We start from the raw sequence: 25,844 nt of genomic DNA on the forward strand, positions 1-25,844 counted from the left end.
GAACAGAGCCCTAAGCACCTGGACAGTCCCGTCTGAACCAGGGCGTCTGGTCACCCTAATCATGGGTTTAACACGATGAGCTGGCAACTTGTGCTTCTGATGGGTCAATATATTCAACTCTACACTGTCGATATATATTTTAATCACCTATTCCAGGTTGATTAGTCTTACCTTGCCCATAGTATAATATATATATACTATATGTGATGCGTGTGTAAATGTGAGTATGGCTAAGCTTTTTGAATCTCAACCCCTCTAATTTAAAGGCGAAGGTGGAAAAAACGGATTATCTTTCAAAACCACTTAGCTATGTTCTGTTTCATATTTCCATTGATAAAAGATCACTTCCTGCATTTTCAGTTGGAAAACGGCATACAGGCGAGTGAAGGAAGTCCATGCAGTGGTGGCATGTGTCCAAAGCAGGTCACGTTCAGCAGCACAGGGGTTTATTGCCTTTCTAGGCTGTGATAAGTACTAGAGAGGAAGAAATGTGATGCATCCATGCAGGCGGAGTCCAAATGATGTAACAGGAAGCGCTGATGTTTCCTGTTGCTGATCACAGATCACATACACTCAGAAAACCCCTTCAGCTTTTTTCTTACCAGCATCAGTATCTCCACATCAGGCAGCGGTGTTATTCTATCTGCATATTAGCAGCAAGCTGCGCCTGTAGCCACTGGATTACTAGAGCAAGAGGGAGCTGCATTGCTTCTGGTGCACTAACCTGCACTAACCTGCACAGCCTGCGTACAGGAAACAATTCTTTGTTATCCAAGGACGAAACACGAAAAAGCAAGTTGTCATAGCATTTATACAGTATACCGGGTGTAATAGGATCGTTAAAGGGTGAGTAAAATGTTTTGGTGATTACTTTAAACCTTAATGATTACTATGATTTTTTTTGAGACAGCTGTTTTCATAGCACACAAAGTGTGTGTATGTGTGTTACATATATTTATACAAACACACACACTATACAACATTAAAATATAAGAAATTAACATGATCAATATTAATATTTATACATGTAGCTTAATATTTATACCTGTAAATATATATATATTAGAAACATTATTGGCATGGTAAAGTGAAATGTTCTGTATAGACTATTAGTGTAATTAATTACAGAATTAGCCAATTCGGTTTATATTTTATACTTGAACGAGTTATGTCTCAGGCACACAAAGCATATGCAGTACACTAAACCTAGGCAACAGATTCAACAGGCACACTGTTTCCGTCCCTTTACAAGCGGTATATATTTAACAGGGAAGATTGCACACAATGTCACAGCTGTAAATTAAATGACCGTATCAAATGTCACAAGTGATTTAATTGCGTGTTGGAGAACTACTGCTATTAAAGAAAAATAATAGGGATTAACGGTGATCTGCCATTGTTTTCCAAGCCTTCTTAGTTTGCAATAGTACATTTTCCCTTTATTTTTATTTTTTTAACTTTAAGTCTAAAGAAGTTTCTGAACATAAATAATAAAAGCTCATTTGTTGGATTGAAACTGGTAACTATTCGGGTAGATAGAAAAACACGAGTTGTTTTCCTGTTTCATTTGAATGCGTTTGGGATGTGATCACTGTACAGTTATTCTAAGGCTTTGACCCCATATTCAACACTGCTTGGAAAACCGTTTCCTTTTTGGTAAAGCATAAAATGGGTCATTGAAACTGGAGCAAAAAATACCACAAGATTTATGAAAGCAAAACCCCCAATAGGAAGCAATATGACAAATGTAATTGTATTTTTCTTTGGTTTATCTAATATATATATATATATATATATATATATATATATATATATATATTATTTTTTTTGCACAAGATTTTGCATGTAGGAAACTTTCATAAATAAATAACCTATCTGGAAGCAATGTTTTAATACATTAAAATACATTTAAGAAATCAAGAATACCTCACATAGACCAAGCTCCGTCAACAAGAGCCAGGACTTGTTAATATTTTACCAGTTTGTCTAATTAATTAGCAAAAAGTGCATTAGAATTGTGTACATTTCATATTCTATTTCCTATAGCTCTGATCTCCAGAGGTGGAAAGCAATCACAGTTTCACATCTATCTGTTCACCATGATCTGGTCTTCATGGTGTATCTCCTCCGCATTGCTTGGAGATTTAATGGCTTCTAATACTTGGAAGTACTGGAAGAGTTTGATAGGCCACTTGCATTTTATGGTAACCATTATTATCAGAGATGTGTGGAATATGTTTATACCTCCTATTCCTATACTGTAAATTTGATCTGGGGGAAATTGCATTGCACCATGCTTGACCCCTTTATAGTTATATCTAACAGGTGGTCAGTAAATCCTACAGGATCTTGACATTTAAGTAGTAATGTGGCCGGCCAGAGTGTTCATTCACCGTTGATGGCGTACACCTTTCTTTTTCAATAGGCTCATGACAATAGAAAAACCAAATTGAGCCGTACAAATGGCTCATCATAAACATATGATGGAGACAAATATAAAGGAATACTGGGAATATACATAGTCCTGCGTCTCCTTTAAAAAATATGCAATCACACAGGGTATGTGTGGAGGAAATACTTCTTGGACAAGCATTGTTCTTGTCAAGGTCTTATTTGAAAAGGGAAACTGTCATTCAAATATTACGTTTAAGGATAATTACATTTGTTTAATTAAGCCAATTAAATTCTATTACTAAGTTGTTTACAAGATGTTTTTTGGGGACAGTATCTTGAAAAGACTCGGTAATGTGGTGTATGTAATAAAAGCTTTTATAAATATACTTTAAAGTCATACATTTCTCCTTAGACAAAACACACACACACACACACACACACACACACACACACACACACACACCCCCCCCCCCCCCCCACCATTATATGCTACAGGGGTACTTGTATATTTGGTAGTTTTGGTTGCTTTTGGCTGAAAATCGCAATAGTGTAGAATAAGGCCACAAGAAAGAAAATATCAGCTAATTTATACACTCTTTAAAAAAAATGTTATTGTGTAATAGATAAGTGTATAAACAACATGGGAAGATTTGCCAAAGTCCAAACATAGTATTATAGATTGTACTTTTGCATTAGTTTCCACCCAGATTTTGGTCTTTTTGCTTTTGAAAAATAGCACAGGGAATCCTTAAACTACAAAGCCTCACCCTGAACTGTTAAGAATATACATTTTCTTTGTTATTCTCCATACAAATCTCATGATCAGATTGCTGTGGGAAATATAAGAAACATATAAATAACAGTTCCCTTTTTGTGTTGTCTTTTCCCCACTAGGCTATTTTTCATAAACTGTTTCCTGAGTTTTCCAAACGCTGAAAGTACATACGCCTCATTGTGTTCAGTTTATTGCTGACTAACAAAGCAATTTAATCTTCATTATATATCTTAAACAAGCAGCCCTCTCCAAACTTTTACCTGCAGAACTGCCAGAACTGCCAGATCTGATTGATATATTTTTTCCCCTACAGATTCAGAGCCAGGCGTTCACTTTAACTGGAGTCGCACTATTGTGAGCTATAGGAAAAGTTTCTGACAGTTTTGTCCCCTGATAAAAAAGTTTGCGGCAGTCACCCAATAGAAAGTTCTGCTGTTATATCCCAATGGTGTTCCTATATTCTGTTGATTTACTTTAGTGGGGCTGAATTGGGGGACATACTGTTCTTCTGGACAAGGATCCCACACTTGGGGAATATGTATGTAACTCTGAAGCTGGGAGATACTCAGAGATAAAAATAGTGCAGTTCAGCTGTGAACATGTAGATTCTGCAACAAACAAAATAGATAGTAGCAAAATGCCAGTGAAAATGAAGTCAGTTGATTCCTTTGTTTACTACATGATCTTACTGATTGGCTGAATTAATGTAACAATTCACGTTGACTCACAAATTCTGCATACCATATATTATACAAATTATTTAATGGGATATTAATAATAAAACGTGATGCAGGACAAAAATACGTGAAAAATGAGGGGTGCGACATCGCGGATGCACAAATAACAGGGAAAACTAAGCATACCACGAAAGAAAAATCATATAGAAAAGATAGTTGCAATGAATAAATGTAATTTTGAAAATTAGAATGTGTGTCAACCTGTTATTCCTAAACCCATACTTAGATCATGTTTTAGAAATGACTGCATAACCATGACAGAAGAAGAGGGAAGAAGTTGACACAGAGTAACTTATTGAAAGTGGTAATTATTAAGTGCCTGGGATCTAGGATTGAGCTAGCCGTCAGCCAGTATGTCTCAATCCACCAATGATGCTTTCCAACTCCTACAATCTTTGGTTCTGGAAGGAGGGAGGGCGAGCGAGTCTTCCTCCAGCTGCAGCTGTACAGCAGTGAGCCGCTCAGAGCGGACAAGCACTTTGTTTATTTTTCATATTGTGAGGTTGACATTTTGTCCTGAAAAACCCGGGAGTAAGAAACATGGATTTTTTTTCTCTGAACCAAATACCGTCTTGCTGCTTTGTGAAACTGCCATGCTTGCTCCATGAAATTATTTATTTATTTATAAAATATTTTACCAGGAAGTAATACATTGAGTTACCTCTCGTTTTCAAGTATGTCCTGGGCACAGAGTTAAGACAAATAATACATGGTTACAAATACAGTTACATAATGAGCAGGGTATACATTATATACAAGACATTGCATGCACAGTTAAAGAAAATATATATTATGGGCGAATGAAACAGTTACAGACCAGATTAAAATGTGTGACAGCCTTAGATTTGAAAGAACTTAAACTGGTGGTGGATGTGAGAGTCTCTGGTAGGTTGTTCCAGTTTTGGGGTGCACGGTAAGAGAAGGAGGAACGGCCGGATACTTTGTTGAGCCTTGGGACCATGAACAGTCTTTTGGAGTCTGATCTCGGGTGATAAGTGCTGCATGTGGTAGGGGTGAGGAGCTTGTTCAGATAGATGGGTAGTTTGCCCATAAAGAATTTAAACGCAAGACAGGAAAGGTGAACTTTGCGCGTAGACTCTGGTGATGACCAATCTAGTTCTTTGAGCATTTTGCAGTGATGTGTGTTGTAGTTGCATTGGAGAACAAAACGACAAATTGAATTGTAGAGGGTGTCAAGTTTGCTAAGGTGGGTTTGAGGTGCCGTGCCATATACTATGTCTCCTTAGTCAATAATTGGCATTAGCATCTGCTGTGCGATACGCTTTCTGACCAGGAGACTTAGGGAGGATTTGTTCCTGTAAAGTACCCCTAGTTTGACATAGTTAAGGTTGTCAGGGTATCAATGTCCATTCCGAATGTTAAGTGGGAGTCAAACCATAAGCCCAGGTATTTAAAACTAGTGACAAGGGTTAGGGTGGTGTTAGTGTTGGTTCTAATCTGGAGCTCAGTCGCTGGAAGCTTTAAAAATTTAGTCTTGGTCCCAAATACCATTGTTACAGTCTTGTCAGTGTTTAAAAACAGTTTGTTTTGGGAAATCCAGTTTTCGAGTCTCAAAAAGTCAGACTGAAGTATGTGTTGAAGGTCAGAGAGGCTATGGCTGTGTGCATATAGGATTGTGTCTTCTGCATACTGTACATGTGTATTGAGGCTTCCTTACATTTAATGTTAGTGGGGGAGAAAGTATCTGTTTTGGATTTTGTACATTTGTAGCTTATTTACTTATCTTAAAGCAGCAATCCACACCGATCACTTCCACCCTCCTTTGCTTACTTTTACCCTTTGGGTGCCCCAATACGTCGTCACTCCAAGGGTCCCAAGCACTTCAAGGGTCACATGACGGTGTGGTTACGTCATGCCCAAGGAAAGCTCTCTCTACATTGCGTGTCTGGGAGGTTAAAACGGAGTTTTCCCCAGAGCCCAGTGCAGTATAAAGGTTAAATATATATATATATATTTTTTCATCGAGCAGGACTTGTTCAGGGTACATGATACCAACATATGATACGAGTTAAACTTGTAGGCTTCTGGGGGAATTGCTGCTTTAACGCGGCAATCCAAGCGCTTTTTTTTTCTTTTACACAGGATTGAAGCAGGGAGTCTCCAGAGCTGAACCCCATTCATTTTAACTCCAGGGACCCCCTTCTTCTGGAGATACCTCCACATGGGGTGCGGTAGCCGCTACACTCAGCTACAACGGTTAACATTATGGCTATGTTTCAAAGCCCTGCGAGCCAATAGGAAGCTGTGACGTCACCGAGTTCGGCTTCCTATTGGCTTTAAACTTTAAACCCCAGCTAGCACCGCAGAAGTGGCTAACGGTACCCCTTATGGAGGTAAGTGTCTCCAGAAGCAGGGGGTTTGCAGAGCTTAAATTAACTGGGTTTCGCTTCGGAGACCCCCTGATTCAATCCTGTGTAAAAAAAAAAAAAAAAGTGCTTATATTGCTGCTACCAGAAGATCTTTCTTTTCACAGGATGAGAACCAGGGAGTTTGCAGAACTAAAAATAACATTGCTCAATCCCAGAGGACCCCTTGGTTCCAATTCTGTATGGAAGAAAAAAAAAAGAAAAAAAAGGAGTAGCCCCCATTGCTGCTGTAAGAAACGTTTTCTTTGCAAAGCAGAATTTAAATGGGAAGGGTGCTTGATAATCCTTAACCCACCCTGTGTCCTTAACCCACACTGTCCCTGTTAGAAGTCAAGGGAGGAGCAGGCACCTGGATGATAGGGTACGGGCTACACACAATGGCATCACACAAATATGGAGGTACAGCAAGTCGATCCTCTGTCAAGTTTCAGCTTAACATGTTTACAGACTCATTTCAACAGTACTTACGTTTATTTTTTTGGTACAAGGACAGAGTACAGCTTTAATGCAACAATCCCACCCAAAATTGCTCTATTTTCAGCTCCAGGGGGCCCCTGGTTCCCGAGATACCTAGTTTTAGGTGCTGGGACACTTCCTGGGTAATTAAACATGGTGGCCAGTGTTGCCCAAATTGAAGTTGCGTCGCCATTCATTGTGGTTTCTTATTGGTCGGTGGTTTTGACAGCAGCCCTTTTCAATTCCCGAAATGGGAGCAGAACATAGCCACCTAAAACTGTGCGTATCTCAAAAACCAGCGGGATCTCCGGAGCCGAAAATAGCACAGCCACACAGTCTCCTGAGAACCCTCCGGTTTGAATACAGTAAAAAAATTAATCCAGAAGGACCGTTGGTTTAAGGCTGCGCTTATAGTGCCGGTGACAGCGACATAACGTTGCGTCAAAACAAATGCATTGCAGCCGTCGCGTGCGCTTATAGTAAGCGCGGGCTTGGTCGCGATCGCTGGAAGTCATCTCAATTTGATTTTTCCTGCGACCGCAGCCTGACGTCGCCGGCACAATAAGGGTAGCCTAAGTAGCAACTCTATCCCCAGGCAGCTCAGCCCAGTTCCAGAATTATTTGTTAATACAGATGCTGCAGAAAGTTGTGAACTACACTCTCATACGTTATAACCGTATTGCCATCTGTCAGCTGGTTCTTGCTTTTACAGGCTCTGAAGCCTTAATTAATTTAACCTGAGTCTTCAGGCTACATTGCTGTTAGTGCTTCTGTGAACAGCATGCTGCATAGCCAGATCCTGTTGTTTTTAACCTCATCTGATATCTCAGCTGGGACTCTGTTATACACATATACATAATGAAAACAAAATAGAATCAGGTGCTCTGGTTACCATCATTCTAATGAAACGCAACCAAGATAATTAGTTCATTTGTTTGCTGTATAATGCACTTCACTTTATGGAACAGAGCAGCTTATGTGGTCTTGAAAGTTCATATGTTAGTAGAAAACAAAAAAAGAAAACTCTGTATTAATCTCTATATTAATGCGCGTGCGAACACTACAATTGGACCACCGCTCACCTTTTTTGAATTATATTAGTAAACTAGCTGAGAGCCCCGGCGTTGCCCGGGATGTTTGTGGTGTGGGTGTGGCATTTGGGTGAGGAGTGGTCAACGCGGCCCATGTGCGGTGGTAGTGCTGCTGTGGCTGTACTGATGGTGATTGTATCGGTGTGCTGATTTTGGAGGGTTTGGTGCTGATGTGGGGGTGCGGATGTGGGGGTGCGGATGTGGGTGTGCCGATGGGGGAGGTGCAAAGGTGCCGATGTGTGGGTGCTGATGGTGTTGATGGGGGCTGGGAATGGCGGGGAGCCGAGAATGCCAGTGTGCTGGGGGGGCATGGGATAGCGGTGTGCTGATGTGGTTTTGCTGGGGATAGTGTGTGTGTGTATACGTGTGTGTGTATACACACGTGTGTGTGTATACACGTGTGTGTGTATACATGTTTGTGTGTATACATTTTATGTGTGTGTGTGTATACATGTGTGTGTGTGTGTACGTGTGTGTGTGTGTGTGTGTGTGTATACGTGTGTGTATACACATGTGTGTGTATACACATGTGTGTATAGACGTGTATACACATGTGTGTGTAGACATTGTGTGTATGTATATATTGTGTGTGTGTGTGTATACATGTGTACGTGTGTGTATACACATGTGTGTATACACATGTGTATACACATGTGTGTATACATGTTTGTGTGTGTCTATACATGTTTGTGTGTATACATAGTATGTGTGTGTGTGTGTGTGTGTGTACATGTGTGTGTGTGTACATTTGTGTGTGTGTACATTTGTGTGTGTGTATACATGTTTGTGTGTGTGTATACGTGTGTGTATACACGTGTGTGTATACACGTGTGTGTGTGTGTGTGTGTGTATACATGTGTGTGTGTATACATTATGTGTGTATGTGTGTGTATGTCTCCATGTGTGTGTATACACATGTGTATATACACATGTGTATACACGTGTGTATACACGTGTGTATACATGTTTGTGTGTATACATAGTATGTGTGTGTGTGTGTGTATACATGTGTGTGTGTACATTTGTGTGTATACATGTTTGTTTGTGTATACACGTGTGTATGTGTGTGTGTGTGTGTGTGTGTGTGTGTGTGTGTGTATACATGTGTGTGTGTATACATGTGTGTGTGTATACATGTGTGTGTGTATACATTATGTGTATGTATACATGTGTGTGTGTGTGTACGTGTGTGTATGTGTACATGTGCGTGTGTGTATGTCTCCATGTGTGTGTGTATGTCTCCATGTGTGTGTGTACGTGTACATGTGTACGTGTCTACGTGTACATGTGTGTGTGTGTGTCTACGTGTACATGTGTGTGTGTCTACGTGTGTGTGTGTGTGTCTACGTGTGTGTCTACGTGTGTGTGTGTATACGTGTGTGTGCGTATACGTGTGTGTGTGTGTGTCTACGTGTGTGTGTGTGTGTGTGTGTGTCTACGTGTGTGTGCGTATACGTGTGTGTGTGTGTGTGTCTACGTCTGTGTGTGTGTCTACGTGTGTGTGTGTACACGTGTGTCTACGTGTGTGTTTGTACGTGTGTGTGTGTCTACGTGTGTGTGTGTGTATACGTGTGTGTACGTGTGTGTGTGTGTAAACGTGTGTGTCTGTGTGTATACGTGTGTGTCTGTGTGTATACGTGTGTGTCTGTGTGTATACGTGTGTGTCTGTGTGTATACGTGTGTGTGTGTGTATAGGTGTGTGTGTGTGTATAGGTGTGTGTCTGTGTGTCTACGTGTGTCTGTGTGTCTACGTGTTTCTTTGTGTCTACGTGTGTCTGTGTGTCTACGTGTGCCTGTGTGTATACGTGTGTGTGTGTATACGTGTGTCTGTATAGGTGTGTGTGTGTGTGTGCGTGTGTGTCTGTCTACATGTGTGTGTCTGTGGACGTGTGTGTGTGCCTACATGTGTGTGTGTGTGTGTGTGTGTGTGTGTGTGTGCCTACATGTGTGTGTGTGCGCCTACATGTGTGTGTGTGTGTGTGGTCTCTGTGTGTGTGTGTGTCTCTGTGTATGTGTATGTGTATGTGTATGTGTATGTATATATATATATATATATATATATATAGTGTGTGTGTGTGTATGGAGGGTTGAGGCTGGCAATGAAGGAATGGGGGGGTGTGGGGGGAGAGCTGCTTACCTTGCAGTCGGCAGCATGTTCCTCGAGGTGAGGCCTCCTGCAGGGCGGGAGCCCCCCCACTGCCCTCCGGCTCGAGGTGAGGCCTCCTGCAGGGCGGGAGCCCCCCCGCTGCCCTCCGGCTCGAGGTGAGGCCTCCTGCAGGGCGGGAGCCCCCCGCTGGCCTCCGGCTCGAGGTGAGGCCTCCTGCAGGGCGGGAGCCCCCCCCCGCAGCCCCCCGGCTCGAGGTGAGGCCTCCTGCAGGGCGGGAGCCCCCCCGCTGCCTCCGGCTCGAGGTGAGGCCTCCTGCAGGGCGGGAGCCCCCCCGCTGCCCACCGGCTCGAGGTGAAGCCTCCTGCAGGGCGGGAGCCCCCCCGCTGCCCTCCGGCTCGAGGTGAGGCCTCCTGCAGGGCGGGAGCCCCCCCGCTGCCCTCCGGCTCGAGGTGAGGCGGCGGTGCCGAGGAGCGTTGCAGGCGGCGCCGGGTAGGCTGGTCTTTGCTGTGAGGGGGGTGGGAGAGGTGAGCCGGTGCCGAGGAGCGTGCGGCGAGGCCCGTGGGTATGCTGCCTCACCCATCCGGCCGCTCCCACGTGGATGTGAGGCGGGAGGCAGCGTGTTGTGGCCGCTCCCCCGCGTGTGTCCCGGGCGCTCGCTCCGCTCCCCCGCTGACTGTAGCGGCGCCGGGGTGTGAGCTTGGGGGGGGGGGTGTGAGCTTGGGGGGGTGTGTGAGCTTGGGGGGGGGTAAGCTTGGGGGGGAGTGAGGTGTGTGTGAGCTTGGGGGGGTGGGAATGTGTGTGTGTGTGTGTGTGTGTGTGTGTGTTTTTTTTTTTTTTTTTGTGGACCTTTGGCCCGTCACAGGGGCGGGCCAAGGGGGTGGTGTGAGTGTGTGAGGCCAATGAGAGGTGTGCGGGGGCGGGCGGCCCAAGGGACCAATGAGATTGCCGCTAGGGACACCGGACATCCAGGCAGGCAAACATACAGTGCTTTCACTAATATAGTATAAGATTCAACAGGTGCATATAGGCAAAGCACATTACATGAATCGAACAAAGAAGGGGATGAGAGAATCACCAGATAGTCCCTATTTACTGCACTCTGTTGTATCATAAAATAGAATTGAACTGCATTGTCCAAAAGATACAATTATCTTAATAGTGACTAGGCACAGACAACTGGTAGTATCAGCTCCCACAACTATGGGTGAACAGGTACTAATAAAGGCCAGCTAATTGGACAAAAATAATAAAACTTTATTGTATATGAACATCGACGAAAGAACAGTGAAAAATATATACAGTGCTAGGGGTTAAAAAATCCCCGATTAAAAAGTAGGTGGTTGCTAGTCATATATTACTAATTGTCTAATGTATCAATTGCCATAAATATATATGTATTATAGCAAAGCCGAGATCGTCTACGTCTGTGATGACATGAGGTAGGAACTAATAAAGATCACCTTTTTGTTTATATGGGGTCAGTGTACGTATATAAGTCCCATCAATATCCTCAGCAGTTGTATGGAATAGTATGTATCTTAGGCCTCGGGCATGGTCAGCGCTTAGGCGCTGAGGCGTGCTTACGCTTACCAGTGAGCCCCTGCAGCTGCATTGAGAGCGGCTTTAGCAGGGGCTTCCGCAAGCGTGCGGAAGCGTGGGTCTTAGAATTTTTTTCCGTTTCAAGCGCTCACGGGAGCGCAGGGCCGGTCACGTGAGCGGTTTGACCAATGAGGGCGAACCAGCTCCGTGATGTCACTGGCCCGCCCCCCGACACGCCCACGGATGGCGCGCTAACCAAGGCCAGGGAAAGCACCCGCTTTCCCTCAGCCTCAGCGCGCCTCCGCACGGCTGCTGCAACCCTGGACGCAGCCTGTCACATTTAATCTAAATAGGATATATAGATATATGTATATCAAGTCAGCATTGAGTGCTAGATATTATCAACACACCCAAGGTTTGTTGGGTGTGTGTTGATAATATCTAGCACTCCATGCTGACTTTATATACATATATCTATATATCCTATTTGGATTAAACGTGACATAGATACATATTGCAGTAGTGCAGTAAATAGGGACTATCTGGTGATTCTCTCATCACCTTCTTTGTTTGATTCAAGACTATTAACACAGAGTTTACATTTCTAATATCATGGCCTAGCAAGTGAGTAAAAACATGAACAAGAGTTAGGTGCATTCAGAGGAAACATAAAAGTCTCAGTGCATCTTGGAATGTGAACGCTCTTACACAAATAGTTCATGTGGTGAAAATGACAGTGGTTGCTTAAATGTCGTGTGAAAAAGACAGATTTCTTAAACATGGTTTACTTGGTTTACATAGTATGACAGGAAGAAGAAATAATTTGGCAAAGCAGGAAAAATTAAACCTTTCTGCTCAAACTGAAAAATGCTGAAACGCAGACAACTAAACGAAAATTATTGTTGGTCATTATGGGGTGTGTGGGGAGGGACAGACCATCTCCGATTCTCCTTCCACTGGGTAGGGTTTGTCTAGATGTGAACCATGCCAGCTGGCAACTACAGATGCTGCAGTGAGGACAGATGGTTATATAGCAGTTGGATAAATATCAACCCGAGTGTCAATCCTTGTTTTCTCTCAATGTTAAGGTATTGGAACACCAATTATTTGCTGTCATGATAAAAATATTCAGTATTTTACTAGTCTGGGACTACTGGGACCAAGGGTTAGCAGACATTTTTAAACGACTTATTACTATACCATGTAAACCGCTCATGTAACAAGGAAATGTGTAGATGAGGGCGACAGGGGAAACTACCCAGAGTACCAGAGCTGAAGATGGGGTTAGCAGTAATAGCCCACTAAAATTATATGTGTATAATATTGAGAATCAGCGACAGTACCAAGACCTACCAGAGGTCTTGTGGTCAGCCTCAGGGAGGGGTGACAAAGTTCATCTTGCATTTTCTTATATATTAACTAAATATAAGATATCATGGGTCTGACAACGATTCACAAGAATAACAATTACTGGTATATCTCTGTAACATTTGCGATCTGACGAATTGAATGATGCTAAGCAGTCCAAGATTGTTAGGGGTCAAAAGGGCAGATATCCATTTGTCACTCAGACTTCGCATTAAACACATCGAGTGTCATATCCACGTGTGTATTTTAGTTATACATACACAACAGGGAAGATGGTATTGTTCCAAGTAATATAGAAATAAAGTTATGAGCCTGTTTTTATATTCAGGCACCTTTTGATTCAAAAGGAAAACTAATTTTTTTTCTCCTCAAGTCCTAAATTGCTCACTGGAGAGTGATGAGGGTGGTTATGCTGTTTCCAATGCAATGGATGTGAACGATATAAACCCTGCATTTGGGAATATTAATTTGGAATTCAACAGAGAGGGTGTGTTTGTCTATTGCACACATGGATTTCCATATTTCCAATGTCAAGCCCTCTTTGAAGGAATCAGATATTGTTATGTGGTGGTAATCTTTTTCTGTAACTTAAGCACTGTACTACTTTTGTATATTAAATCTCAACTCTAATAAGTATTGCTTTGAGCTCTAATTGAACTTTGCACATTTTGGAGAGAGTGGTTACATTTTCAGACTCATTTTGCTACAAGAGATTTTTGTGTTAATTACATACTTTTCTTGGTAGTCAGGGACCAGGGACCGTAGCGATTTATACTTTTCTGTATCCTTGATGGCAGCGTTTTAAGGTATATTTGTGGTGGATTGATGGGGGATACTACTCATTTGAGGGACATTAAAATATATGTACAATAACAGAGAAAGAAAGCAATACACGAATATTAATTAATAATAATACAAAATCACTAATGTGTAAACAAATAATTGAACTAACTACTGTTTGTGTATATATATATATATATATATATATATATATATATATATATATATATATATATATATATATATATATATATATATAGTGTTCGACAAACCTATACATTTGCTCGCCCCGGGCGAGTGGATTTAACCCCCGGGCGAGTAAATATTGGCCCAAGCAGCACACGTTTGGTACTAGGTGGCGAGTAGATTTTTTTTGTGTGGCGAGTAGATTTTTTGGTGATTTGTCAACCACTGTGTGTGTGTGTGTGTGTATATATATATATAATACTTTAAAAGCATAATGAAATCCAATGTATATAAGTAGTACACAGCAATTGCATATAAAGGTAGCAGTGCCATTTTCTGAGATACTTATAATTCTGCAATCCCAACTGCTTTCTTTTGGCTACCTTTTTTGGTTTCTTCTTTTAAAGCATTTGAACTGGGGGGTCCGGCGGAACTGAACGGCATTTATTTTTCAGCACTGGGTATCCCTCGGTTCCTGAGTTACTTACCGGTGTAGTTACTGGTAATAATCTTCCTTCAGGGAAATCAAAATGGCTTCCAATACCTCACGGGTCCTGTGGGCTAATAGGAAACCGCAACATAATCTACACCTGGGGTGCCCAAACTGGGGGGGCGAGATATTTCAAGGGGGAGGCGTGGCGGTTACAGAGGCCCCGCGCTCTTCCCCAAGGCATTCCAATTATGTCGGGGGACAGCCTCTGTAAATTCTCTTACCTTGGCTTTGGGCGACGTGTCGCCTTGACAACGCGGCGTCAAATGATGCAGCGGGGTCACGTGACTTTGCATTGCCATGCCAACGTGACGACACGTGACCCCGCTGCGTCATTTGACGCCGGAGCCAAGGTAAGGGGAGTGGCGGGGGGCGTCATCAGGAGGGGAGAGCAGGCTGGGGGTGCAGACGGAAAAGTTTGCGCACCCCTGATCTACGCTAGTAAGTATCTCAGGATCCAGGGGGATCTTGGTACTGAAAATAGCGCTGTTCAGTTTTAGAGGACACCCCCAGTTCGAATCTTGAACACAAAAAAAGACAACAGGTTAATTTGACTGGATTCTTGCTTTCATTTCCTCTGAGCCGCTCCAGCGTTGGCGGACAGCAGAGTTTCCTTTGGCTGGCAATTCCCATGGTCATTTTTCTCCACCAAACCCAAGCCGTGGGGAAAAAAGGTCGGGCTACATATCTATGTATATATGTTGGAGTTCTCAGAGCTAAAAATAATGCAGTTCAGCTTCGAAGGTCACTCTGGTTCTAGGCTGCTTTAAGTCAGGGCTGCATCTGTGTATACATATATTTATACATATTTTGACATTTTCTTTGTTTTTGCCTCTTTTTTTTCTTTTTCTTCACTAGCATTAGTAGGAAGCCCTGGGGCCAGTAGCACAAAGGAGGCATGATTGGGGGTCCTGGTGACTCATACCCGGGCTAAAAAGAAATATATGATAGGTCAGATGTTGCTGAGGAAGTGGGAAGCATCAAATAGATCTACAGTATATGATGGTGGTAGCTATGGAAATAGCAAGTGTGTGACTGCAAGAAGGACAAAGCAGTGGTGCTGCGTGGACCAGTGGGTAAATGTAAAAATGAAGGGCTCTTAAAGCTGCAGTTCAGTCTTTTTTTTAATTTTTTTTATTTATTATTTATTTTTTTTACTTCAATAGTTTCATGTGTGCAATCTCTAATTACCTAAAGAACTGTATAGCTGCAGGTCAATTCGTTCTCCATGTATTGATAGGCGAAATTTGGTGACATAATTAGTGAAGGGATCTGTTTTTCTTCTGCTTCTGTCTCTCAGTGGAAGCTCATGAATATTTATGAGCACTCCTGCACTGACATGTGCTAGAGGGAGGGCAGGGCTGACAAAGGGGTGTGCCAGAGCTTGTGACAGGACATGAAGGGGCAGTGCCTTAGCAAATGGCTGTTAAAATAGAATACAAGAAAATTGGTCTTTCAAAGTTGTTTTTTTAAAAAAACAGAAAATGCTAAAAGTATTTTTTCTTACTACAGAACTGATTTATTAAAAAAAAACACACATGCAGGATATTGACTGAACTGCAGCTTTAAAGGCACCGCTCTGAACAGGACTGTGCTTCCTAGAGCTTTAGTACGATATAAAAAGGACATAGAGCTAAATTGTATGTCCCTTTAAATGTTACTAAAGCTCTAGGAAGCACAGTCCTGGTCCGAGCAGTGCCTTTTAAGAGCCCTATTATACACATTTTTTTGTCTGTTGATAGATCACCTTTGGAGGGACCACTGGTTGGGTCATCTATAAGGTATCCCCTAAGGCTCTTAATATAGTGGGCGCACGCGCGTGCCTGTGCGAACGCTCGTGCACGTGACGCACACTTTTTGTGTGTACGGTCCGTGCTGCTGTGAGCGAAAGGCTTGGACGGTACTGTGTGTGTGTGTCACTGTGTGTTTATGTGTCACTGGGGAAGCTGTGTGTGTATGTGTGTGTAACGGGTATTCCACCCCACCCAATCGCAGATATAGTGTGGGTGCGGAGAACATACAGTGTTACCAGGTGTGGTGCTTTACCTGTTAGACTCACAGGAGGGCTGAGCTTCCGCCACGGGGAACCTGGGGCAATTATATTAAGAGTAAGAGTAACCTTGTACTCGGCGCAGCGCCTCCACCTGCGATGGTTCCTAGCAGAGCAGGAATTGTTCCTCGCAGGACACATACAATTAACTCGCACACCTATTTGTATAATAACGAATACCTTTACTTGGGAACAGCATACAACACTAATACTGTCAACATAGAATAACGGGTGTCCCTCTCTAGAGGCGACACTGACTACGGCATCGCGCAGGACGCTTCCCCAACACCGGGTGAGCCCACCCCGTGTCCATATGATCCCCACCCAATGTCCCGCACTCTTGCAGAGAGAGGATATGGGTGACTGCGCAGTCACTATTAAGCTAATGGGCCAGTTGGTGCACTTGTAGATTTAGAGTACCTGCCTGAGCACTCCCGTGCTCGGATCTGCAACTGGCTTCGCAAAGGATCCGGCGACCGAAGAACACCGGAACCACCTCCAGGACGATCCCACCCGGAGAACTGCTGCAGCCGCAACGAAGCACTGCGCCCACCTCGCTGCACGGAGGCGCAGCGTCTGCTGAGTCCCTAACTGACTCTTATGAACTACGGGGACACTCACTGTAGTATAGGCCGTCCCTACAGCACAGCAACCTTGATGGCTTGAGGGAAAACTCCTAGGGGCCTACAGGGTAGCCTATCCTATGCAAGTGGGCCCCTGACCCCCTACACCCGCACTACCTCTTCCCGTACCGCCCGAGTCCCCTATGCCTCACTACTATCTAACTCTTCCCCGAGTCTGCAGCAACGTACTGCAACCTGCTGGGTGCTTGTTGCCAACGTGCTGCACAACACTGTGCCTTCTTGTCAGACCTCACAGCACGGACAGCCGTGATTCTGACAAGACAGCACCACACTCTCACTAAGGGCAGCATCCCTAACCTAGGGCCATCCCTTATCAATTACCCACTAGCCTAGTGGGGAGTTGGGGCCTACCTGGGATATGGGGGACCTTACGCGGTGCAGGAGCTTCACTCGCTCCCTGCACCCTTCCCTTACTGCTCCCCAGCTCCAACTAACTTTCTGCAGCGCGCGAAATGTATCTATTAAGCCTCTCTGCAGGGAGACACTAAGCCCTATTGGCTCCCTGGCGTCACGTGGGGGTGCATAGGCTCATGGGACTCGTAGTCCCTGCTCAGAGCCTTCCCTGGTAGGCTAGGGTTTCGCGGGCTCTCTTTGCACTGTCCTGCGCATGCGCGATCTCTGTGGTCCTCCCGTCGCCTGGCTATCACTGCGCATGCGCGAGCTAATGTGAAATGGCGGCGCCCTTGCCGCCCGGCTTCGGGAGCGCCGGGAGCCCTGTAACGCGATCGCGGCCTTGGCAACCGGCCGCACGCGTCCCCGGCAACCCCCGAGCCGGAGCCTGACCGCCCTCACCCCGGCGATCGGCCGGCGAAGCAGCCATTGGATTCGGCGGCACCCGCGATCGCCAGCTAGGTGAGGGGGGTGCTGACAGGCAGGCGGGACCTGGCTACATGTGTGTGTCTGTAGATATATTAAAAATGAAAAAAAAAAGACATGCTGTGAGAATAAATTATTTATTAATATTGTACACACATACACACACATACACACACATACACACACATACACACATTGTGGTAGCGACGCAAATACTTACTTTTCGGAGTGTTCCCCGCTATCACCCGGCTCCCCGCTCCCTGCCGTGCGTGCAGCCCTAGCATACAATGGCTGGCTAACCACAGCCAACTATAAGTGCCGCGCGCGCCCACTATATTACGGGCCTGAGCCCTATCTGATATTTTCTTTTAAGCTGTAAAGGGAGAAGGAGAAATCGCTGCACTCGCCGTGTTCAAAGAATCCTCAGATCATATAATTGTAGTCAAACGAGACAAGCAACAGCAGAACGTTTCAGGACAAAGTTAGCCCTTCCTTAGGTGCTTCAAGTTCTCTGATTTTTTTCCCTTTTTTCCCCCTGATCCAATGTCTAACAGTTCAAGTGTTACTGTGAAAAGCTTTGGCGACGTGGCATTCTCTTAAATGCTCCCTATAATATAAATGTACGCGTCTTTTTAATATTGTGACTTCTTAATGCATTTGAAATGGCTGAGGTGTAGACAGTTTAGGATTCATAGATTATGAAACAATATTTGATTGCGAGTGGTAGATCGTGTTCATTACTTCAGGAAATTACTTCTCGTTCAACTTGGGTGTGGTCCATTGTGTTATATCCACTCCGAAATTCCGCTTGTGCACTAGACTGGGCAAAGTCCAGGGTCTGTTGCAACCGATAAGTATTTTCGTTAAAATCTTGTACGTGTACTGTATATGCTCATTGTTGCGTACACAGGCAGAGAACGTTAAGTTGTATGGCATTCTAGTTATATCATGGACGTTTTGGGAGGGAGAGAAGAGGGGGGGGGGAGTGAGAGCTAAAGGTGGGAGAGATTGAGAGAGGGGGGATAGTGAGTGGAGATTGGGAGACAGTGAGTGGAGGGAGAGGGCGTGAGAAGTATATGGGTGGAGTGTGATGAGGGAGGGGGGGGAAAGAAATACATGGATGGAGTGTGATGAGGGAGGGGGGGGAAAGAAATACATGGGTGGAGTGTGATGAGGGAGGGGGGGAGAGAAGTACATGGGTGGAGTGTGATGAGGGAGGGGGGAGAGAAGTACATGGGTGGAGTGTGATGAGGGAGGGGGGGAGAGAAGTACATGGGTGGAGTGTGATGAGGGAGGGGGGGAGAGAAGTACATGGGTGGAGTGTGATGAGGGAGGGGGGGAGAGAAGTACATGGGTGGAGTGTGATGAGGGAGGGGGGGAGAGAAGTACATGGGTGGAGTGTGATGAGGGAGGGGGGGAGAGAAGTACATGGGCGGAGTGTGATAAGGGAGGGAGAGAAATACATGGGCGGAGTGTGATAAGGGAGGGGGAGAGAAATACTGGGCGGAATGTGATAAGGGAGGGGGAGAGAAATACTGGGCGGAGTGTGATAAGGGAGGGAGAGAAATACTGGGCGGAGTGTGATAAGGGAGGGGGAGAGATACATGGGCGGAGTGTGATAAAGGAGGGGGAGAGAAATACTGGGCGGAGTGTGATAAGGGAGGGGGAGAGAAATACTGGGCGGAATGTGATAAGGGAGGGGGAGAGAAATACTGGGCGGAGTGTGATAAGGGAGGGAGAGAAATACTGGGCGGAGTGTGATAAGGGAGGGGGAGAGAAATACTGGGCGGAATGTGATAAGGGAGGGGGAGAGAAATACTGGGCGGAGTGTGATAAGGGAGGGAGAGAAATACTGGGCGGAGTGTGATAAGGGAGGGGGAGAGAAATACTGGGCGGAGTGTGATAAGGGAGGGAGAGAAATACTGGGCGGAGTGTGATAAGGGAGGGGGAGAGAAATACTGGGCGGAATGTGATAAGGGAGGGGGAGAGAAATACATGGGCGGAGTGTGATAAGGGAGGGGGAGAGAAATACTGGGCGGAGTGTGATAAGGGAGGGGGAGAGAAATACTGGGCGGAATGTGATAAGGGAGGGGGAGAGAAATACTGGGCGGAGTGTGATAAGGGAGGGAGAGAAATACTGGGCGGAGTGTGATAAGGGAGGGGGAGAGAAATACTGGGCGGAGTGTGATAAGGGAGGGAGAGAAATACTGGGCGGAGTGTGATAAGGGAGGGGGAGAGAAATACTGGGCGGAGTGTGATAAGGGAGGGAGAGAAATACATGGGCGGAGTGTGATAAAGGAGGGGGAGAGAAATACTGGGCGGAATGTGATAAGGGAGGGAGAGGGGGAGAGAAATACATGGAGGGAGAGGATTAGAGGGGGGGGGGAGCAGAGAAAAATAGGGAGGGTGAGCGATGGGGAGTGGGGGGGGGGGGGGCCAGGCCTTCGACATGGGAGTCCCTGGTGGAAACTTGTCCTGGACCTTGGGAAAGCTGTCGGTGGTCCTGTATATACATGTACATGTAAACAGTATACAGTATATGCATTTGATTGGATGAATAAATCGTGGCCCAATCAGTAGCTAAGGAGCATATAGCAAATGCTACATTCTCCATAGTAGACAATTTCACTAAAAAATATTGCTTAAGGCAGGGTTTCTCAACGCCAGTACCCAAGACCCCCCCAACAGGTCAGGTTTTCAAGATATCCCTGCTTCAGCACAGGTGGATCAGTCTTCAACTGAACCACTGATTGGCCACCTGTGCTGAAGCAGGGATATCCTTAAAACCTGACCTGTTGGGGTATCTTGAGGACTGGAGTTGAGAACCCCTGACCTAAGGAGCTTCAGTAGCAGATTGTCATAAAACGATTCAATAATCAAGGGTATTTTCAGATACCTTCCTACGTATTGTATAGAGAAGAATTTCTTCCCCTCTCACTCTCCCCCTTTATTTATTTCTTCCCTTCACCCCCCCCCCCTCCCTCCCAAAAAGCCAATTTTCAGAGTTTAGATGGGAGTAACTCCAAGTTTACATATGACTTAATTAACATAATGTTGGGATCATACGATAACCTTACGGGATCTTTGTGGATATGTGCTGTGACTAACAAGCGTTATAGTTAACGCAATGCGCTACTTATTGCATTGTGGGACACAATCTCGGAGAGCAGATCGACTGACAGATAGCTCTGCCACTGTGAAAGGTGCAGGGACGCGGTCTCTCTATTCTCTACAGAAATTGGCATCATGCGTATGAAAACACAGGGCTAATCTAGAGGGGTCCCAGGTATGTGATAGGTGTCTAAAATGCCAATATATGAATAAACGCATCCTCAGACTATTTCTCCCAAATTTTTATAATTGTTCTGCTCTGGGATCTTTCTTTGGAAAATTAAACGGGTACAGTACAATGAGGATCAAATTACTCTCATCTACAGTTCTCCCCCCCCCTCCTCCAGCATAGAGTTCTTCACATCTGGACATGCCAGTTGTATAGGGTAACCAGATTTTCAAAGCTAAAAACCGTAACACATAATTTTTTTTTTTATTTATACATCAAATGACATCACTAAAAAATAAATATTGTAATTATATTTGTCTAATAGTGTCACCATTGATGCTGTATTATTCATTCTACCTCTCCCCATTCCCTCTCTCTTCCTCCCCCCATTCTCTCTCACTTCCCTCCCCCCCATTCTCTCTCCCCCCCCCCCAATTCTCTCACTTCCCCCTACCCCATTCTTTCTCCCTCCCTTCTCCTCTCCCCCTTTTCCCGTCCCCATCCATCCCCTCACCAGGGGCTGGCTGATGGATTTTTACTTGGGGGGCAAGTGCATTGTCAGTCCTGATATCAGGGGATCACTGGCCCCCACACATACATACGTAGCCAACATTATTGCACCAGTTATGACACAGTAATGGATGCAACAACGTCGGCTATATATGTATGTAGGCACGATAAACACAAGCACACAAACCTGATACGTTCACCATACAAGTAGACAACCACACACACACACACCTCTCTCTCACACACACTGATCTGCACAACACTGTCACACACACCTACCCTTACAACACACACACACACTTACCTGTACAACACTCACACAGCCACTGACCTGAACAGACACACACACACTGACCTGCACAGACACACACACACTGACCTGCACACACACACACTGACCTGCAGTCACTCGCACTGACACACAGCCACTGACCTGCATATACACTCGCACACACACACACACACACACACACACACACACACACACACACACACACACACACACACACACACACACACACACTCACCTGCACAGACACACACACCATACACAAAGACTGACAATAACAAACACAAACTGACCTATACACTGTCCCACATGAACCAGCTCTCTGAGGAGCAGCCATGCAGGCGCCCCCTGTGGCTGAATCTGCAGCTGCATGTTTCTCTTCATATTTCTAGCGCAGCAGCTCAGTTCCTGCTGTTCCTGACCCCACCCCCTGACGATATTGCACCCCCGCCCCCTGATGATCTTGCACCCCCACCCCTGGACGATCTTGCACCCCCGCCCCCTGACGATCTTGCACCCCCGCCCCTGCCAATACTGTGCCCTCCCCTCCTCTGCAGCCGAAACCGGGACATTTTTAACATTTTCAAATGGTTGTCGGGACACCGGGACGTGCTGCAAATCCGGGAGAGTCCCGGCTAAACCGGGATGTCTGGTCACCCTACAGCTGTATGTTTCTTCATCCCTTCCAGTGCTCTGCCTCACTTCTTTCCATTTTGTCTCCATAACCCTCTCACATCTGAAAACACTTCTCACTTTGTGTTGTTTGTCACCCTTGTGCTGTTTTAATATGTACCATCTAAACTAGGGTTGCCACATTTAAGTTTATAATACGGGACGCCGGTGGTAACAGCTCCCAGAGGTGTGACTGCTCCCTCTACAAGTAATGCACATCACCACTCTAACCAGCAACAACCTCTCTCCACCTGAGAACTACTGTGCGTTACCATAGAATACGGAAGAGGGACTCACAATCCCCTTTCCCACACATACTCCCCCTCCTCCCTCCATCTCTCAGTCCCCCTCCTCCTATCATCCCCCCTCCATCTCTCTGCCCACCTCCTCCTCCATGCCTCAACCCCCTTCCGTGCCTCAGACCCCTCCATTCATCATCTCCCCCCGTCTATCTCTCAGCCCCCCCACCATCTCAGCCCCCCAACCATCTCATCCAGCTGTCAGGCCCCCTCCCCCCCCCCCATCTATCGCATCCATCTCTCAGTCAGAGCAAGCGATAATCAGAAGAGTATTCGATCAAACCAAAAGGTCAGAGCAGCGAGCAAGCAGCAGAGTAATAGGACAAGCCGGAATCAATACCAGGTTTTCACAAGAGCCAGCAGCAAGTCTGGGAGCTTCCAAGCAGCAGTAACACAGGCAACCTGTCTCCAGGGTAGCAAGCGTGTAGTGAAGCACTGGACGACAACGGGCAGGATTGCTGCTTTAAGAGTTAAAAGCAAATACAATTGAGCATTGAATGATGGATATGACTGTTGCTCGTGGTTTGTCCTTAAATATGTACACGTGAAGTGGGTTTGTGGTTATAAACAATTGAAGTTATGATTGGTGCAAAAGTTAAACTGGTTCACGTTGCTCCCATGCTCATTAGTGTATGTTGCACACTAATGAATGTGGATAGAAGGATTTTTTTCCAATTCCCTCTTCTTTTTAATGCCGCCCGTGTGTCTCACTTCCCATCTCCCAGGGCAACCAATTTCCCCAGTGCCTCCCATGTCTACTAATGCCCACACGTTTCTTAGTGAACGCCTTCTCTATCCTTTGTTCTCTGTGTTTCTTTCAGATGTTGCCTACTTATCTACATGCCCAACCTGCTTATCTTTGCTTCCCACAGCAGGTAGAGTGCTGCCATGTACCGGAGCTGTAAAAAAAAAAATGGTTCCACCTGATATCTTTTTTTTCTGTACATAGATAGGAAGCAGGCGGTCTCCAGAGCTGAACTACATTCATTTCAGCTCCGGTGAGTCACTTGTTCCCGGAATACTTACCGAGGAAAAGGCTGCTGGTAACATCCCTTCCAGGGGAAACAAAATGGCATTTAAACCCCCCCCCCCTTTATGTCACCGTTTCCTATTGGCTCGTGTGACCCGGGAGACGTTAATATCAGGAAGTAACCGGCAGCAGCTTTCTTTTCTTTAAGTATGTATAGAACCAGAGGGTACCCAGAGCTGAAATAAATGCGGTTCAACTCCGTCTCCTCCTGCTTCCCACCCATACATATTGTGACCGGGCAGACTCTCGGGCTCCCCTCTGTCCCCATGTGGTTGTCGTTGCCAACGCAGGTGTTATGAGTAAACTGGATACATGAATATCACTTTCGATGTTTTATTAGCAGGCAACATAATTAGAGGTAATACTTAGGGTGACCACCCGTCCCCCTTTTGCCGGTACAGTCCCGGTTTTTCGTGAGCTGTACCGCTTTTCTGTGTGTACCGGAAATGTCCCGGATTTTCCTCAATGTGTCCCCATTTATTTATTTTTTGTCGCCGGCGGTGCGCGAGTAAGCTGCGGTGCGCTGTGCGCGAGTAAGCTGCGGTGCGCTGTGCGCTGTGCGCTGTGCGCGAGTCTGCGGCGGCGCGGAGGAGGAGACTGCAGCAGCCCCGGCTGGTAAGTATTTTTTTTTTTTTTTAATGCCAACCCCCCCACCCGGCAGTTTCCTACCTTGTTGGCCAATCCCCAGCGTCCCGGCATTAAGCCCCGCCCCCCGGCATCATCCTTCACCAAGGACCGGCATGTGGAATGGAAGGAAGGAAGGGTGCCTGGGGGCGGGGCTTCCGCTTCCTGCGGCAGAGCACATGTGGTGTGTGTCTCTGCCCGCGGCTCCTGGCTCCTCTGCGCGGTGTCTCCCCCCCTCTGCCCGCCCGGGTGGATAGGAGGTGGGTTTTTTATCCTTTGCCTCCTGTCCTGGCGCTTCCCCCCCCCCCCCCTGTCCCCTTGGTTCGGGAGATGGGCGCGGGGGCGGGCAGTGGTGGCTGCGCGGTGTTCCCCCATTCTGCCCCGGGAGCCCGTGGCTGCCCTCCGGGGGAGGGGGGGCGGCAGTTTACCTTTGTGTCCCGGCGCTCCTATCCCCCCCCCCCTAGGTGCGGGAGATGGGCGCGGGGGTGGGTGCAGGGGGAGGCGGAGAGCCACCTGCTCGTGGCTGCCTCTGTCTGTACTCCAGTCTGTGTGTGTGTGTGTGTGTGTGTGTGTGTACCAGTGTCTGTGTGTGTGTACCAGTGTGTGTGTGTGTGTGTGTGTGTGTGTGTGTGTGTACCAGTGTGTGTGTGTGTGTGTGTGTGTGTGTACCAGCGTGTGTGTGTGTGTGTGTGTGTGTGTACGTACCAGTGTGTGTGTGTGTACCAGTGTGTGTGTGTGTGTGTGTGTGTGTGTGTACCAGTGTGTGTACCAGTGTGTGTGTGTGTGTGTGTGTACCAGTGTGTGTGTGTGTGTGTGTGTGTGTGTGTGTGTGTGTGTGTGTACCAGTGTGTGTGTGTGTGTGTGTGTACCAGTGTGTGTGTGTGTGTGTACCAGTGTGTGTGTGTGTGTACCTGTGTGTGTGTACCAGTGTGTGTGTGTGTGTACCAGTGTGTGTGTGTGTGTACCAGTGTGTGTGTGTGTGTGTACCAGTGTGTGTGTGTGTGTACCAGTGTGTGTGTGTGTGTGTGTGTGTGTGTGTGTGTGTGCCAGTGTGCCAGTGTGTGTGTGCCAGTGTGTGTGTGTGTGTGTGTGTGCCAGTGTGTGTGTGTGTGTACCCGTGTCTGTCTCCCCCTGTCCCTCTCCCTCCCCCTCTCTCTCCCTCTCACCCTCCCTCTCTGTCCCTCTCCCTCTCTGTCCCTCTCTCTCTCTCTCTGTCTCTCTCTGTCCCTCTCTCTCTCTCTCTGTCTCTCTCTGTCTCTGTCTCTGTCTCTCTCACCCTCTGTCTCTGTCTCTGTCTCTCTCACCCTCTGTCTCTCTCAC

General features: G+C 46.0%; 1 protein-coding gene across 3 annotated transcripts in view; it reads left to right on the plus strand.

Annotated features, from left to right (window-relative positions):
• The first annotated feature begins 434 nt into the window (after window positions 1–434).
• The window catches only part of CALCRL (calcitonin receptor like receptor), a 92,523-nt gene continuing 67,113 nt past the window's right edge, over window positions 435–25,844 (plus strand). Inside the window, exon 1 of one of the 3 annotated variants that reach the window (XM_075608869.1) lies at window positions 435–846. The gene's annotated coding sequence lies outside the window, so the exon portion shown is untranslated. The remainder of the gene's footprint in view (window positions 847–25,844) is intronic. The other 2 variants (XM_075608867.1, XM_075608868.1) reach the window with 2 other exon arrangements.

The sequence above is a fragment of the Ascaphus truei genome, chromosome 7 (assembly GCF_040206685.1).
Source record: "Ascaphus truei isolate aAscTru1 chromosome 7, aAscTru1.hap1, whole genome shotgun sequence".
NCBI lineage: Eukaryota > Metazoa > Chordata > Amphibia > Anura > Ascaphidae > Ascaphus > Ascaphus truei.